The sequence below is a fragment of the Belonocnema kinseyi genome, chromosome 4 (assembly GCF_010883055.1).
Source record: "Belonocnema kinseyi isolate 2016_QV_RU_SX_M_011 chromosome 4, B_treatae_v1, whole genome shotgun sequence".
Classification (NCBI taxonomy): Eukaryota; Metazoa; Arthropoda; class Insecta; order Hymenoptera; family Cynipidae; genus Belonocnema; species Belonocnema kinseyi.
In genome coordinates this window covers 3622281-3624898 of record NC_046660.1, presented here as the reverse complement: position 1 = coordinate 3624898, position 2618 = coordinate 3622281, and the positions used below count along the sequence as shown (strand labels likewise).

At 35.6% G+C, this 2618-nt stretch overlaps 1 protein-coding gene across 2 annotated transcripts in view; it reads left to right on the top strand.

Annotated features, from left to right (window-relative positions):
* The window catches only part of LOC117170695 (cadherin-89D), a 52972-nt gene that overhangs the window by 46870 nt on the left and 3484 nt on the right, over positions 1–2618 (top strand). The window lies entirely within an intron of this gene.

The following is a 2618-nucleotide window of genomic DNA, read 5'->3' as shown; positions in this document are numbered from 1 at the left end:
GAGTCAAGCAACCTCACTGTTTACGTTTCAATCCCCCAATAATCAGCCCAAGGTTATTTGAAGGCAACCTGAGATATTGGACTGAAAGCGAGAGTGTGGTGTATATCTTAGATATGAATTTAGGTTTAGTACTATTGCTTATAATGCACAAATAGGGAATGATAGGACAACTTCCGCCGCGTGTTCGACTTATTAGAAAATAATCAGCTTGGGACACCAAGGGATTGTCATTTTGTTTTTAGATACACAGGACTGCTTTCAAGAATTGCTAATGTGGCTTATAATCTAAGTTTCTTAATTGAATATTTCCAATTCAATATTACTTCAAGCTTTTGGAGCAGGGTGCTCATAATGGTGAAATTTGTAAAGCACTCAAAATTTATCTATAACCCTTGATTATTCGGTTTTGATGTTTTAAAAATGAAATATGTCAATTTTCTAGACCACGAAACGGTTTTAGCGGTGGAAGCATAGGTTGTGTCTGGTTTTACGAACAAAATACGGTAAATTCTAAAAAGGAAGAGTGAAATAGTGCAGCACACAGTAAAAAAAAAGTGTTCAAAATGACACCGAAATCAATATCATTTTGATACGCAACAAAAATGATATCGAATTCAACAGCATTTTGATCGGCCGGAGTAAATGATCTACTTTTGAGATCATAATAATCTGATTCAAGATCATGTGTGAAGTCAAACTAAGATATGGCTGATGTTCTTAGAGTACTTTATCTCATATGTAAGCTTTTTACGGTTTCTGATCGTGCAGTGTACTAGAAAAGTTAAAAAAATAAAGAAATCCGATATTAGAAAATAGCACCTGTTAAGTGCAGTACTCACTACCGTGCGGTTAGATACAAGTTTTAGGGTATGTAGCTATGACACTGGCACCAAGAATTGGTGGCTATTTTGTTTAGTCTGAAAAATGATGCAAAAAATAAGATCTAATTGATCTGAATTGACTGATTATTATGATTCCGACAGTCAAATGATCGTTGGATCAAAATGCTCTACAACCAAATTGATCCTTTTTTTACTGTGCAGGGACGTCAAGTGTGAAAGAAGCCGACTAATAGATTATTGTGTTGATAGCTTAATTGTACTACACAGTAAAAAAATTGTTCAAAATGATACCGAAATCAATATTATTTTGATATGCAACAACAATGATAGCGAATTCAAGAGCATTTTGATCGGACGTTCTCAGAGTATTTTAACTTTAATGCAAGATTTTTATGGTTTCTGATCGTGCAGTGTATTTAAAAAGTTAAAAAAAAAAACGAAATCTGTTATTAGAAAATACCATCTGTTAAGTGTAGTTGTCGCTTGCGCGCGATTGGATACAATCTTTAGGTTATGCCGTTATGACACAGGCGCCAAGAACTGGGGGCCATTGAGTTTGGTGTGAAAAATGAACCAAGAAACAAGATTAAATTGATCCGAATTGACGGATCATTATGATCTCGAGTCAAATGGTCGTTGGAGCAAACTGCGCGGTAACAAAATTGATCCTTTTTTTACTATGTAGGTCGCACGATGAACGTGCACTGTCGGCAGGGTTGGTAACGTATAATACTCTACGTAATATACGTGGTTTTCTACGCGTATATTACCACGTATATTACTTCTATAGTTTTCTACGCGATTTGATGTACATTAAGTCCAAATGGAAACTCTTAGTGCGCATACGTGATTTTCGAAAAATACCTCAAATAATCTATTGTTCTTGACGTGGGTCGTGCTTCCCGTGTTCGCTTTTCAACTTTCCATTGCAGTAAATAGTAAAAAAAAATATATCGAGGAACACAATACTACAGAACTAAGAATTCTATATAATTTTTCAGAGTTTTATGATTCTCTACTCGTGTTATATTATTTATTTTCAGGGTTATTTCAAGGTTATTTCAAGGTCAACTTTTATTTTTCAAATGGAAACCCCTATTTTTGACACCGCCAATCGAAAGAACGCAACATTTTACGCTTAGATATGCATCAAGGTCATGTGACCCTATGACATTCTTGTTCATTTCAGGGTCGTCTAAACTCAAACAAGGTCTAGATGGCTGATCAGCGAAAATATGCGTTTAAAAGAAATAGTTAAACCTTGTATCCAGTTGCGCAACATAAGAAGATCATTCATATTGTGATTTGTCTTTGTAATTTCATGCAGTTGTGAAAAGACGATCACTCATATTGTCATTTGTTTCTGAATTCCATGCAGCTGTGAAACATAAGACGATCACTCATATTGTTATTTGTTTCTGAAATTCGCTATTTTCACTTTCCCTGAAACTTTTGCCTAAAACATTTCTCACGAAAACGTATACTTTTGCTTGATCAGCTGTCTAAACCTTGTTTGCGTTTATACGGTCCTGGAATGACCTCGAAGGTCATCGGGTTACATGACCTTGATGCATATCTAAACGTAAAATTATGCGTTCTTTCGATTGGCGGTGTCAAAAATAGGGGTTTCCATTTGAAAAATAAAAGTTGTCCTTGAAAACGCCTAGAGGGTCAACGCCAAGGTCAGCTTCAAGGTCACCATCCATATCCTCGTCCAAAACCATGAAACTTTTGTCTGAAACATTTCTCACGAAAACGCATATTTTCGCTGATTGG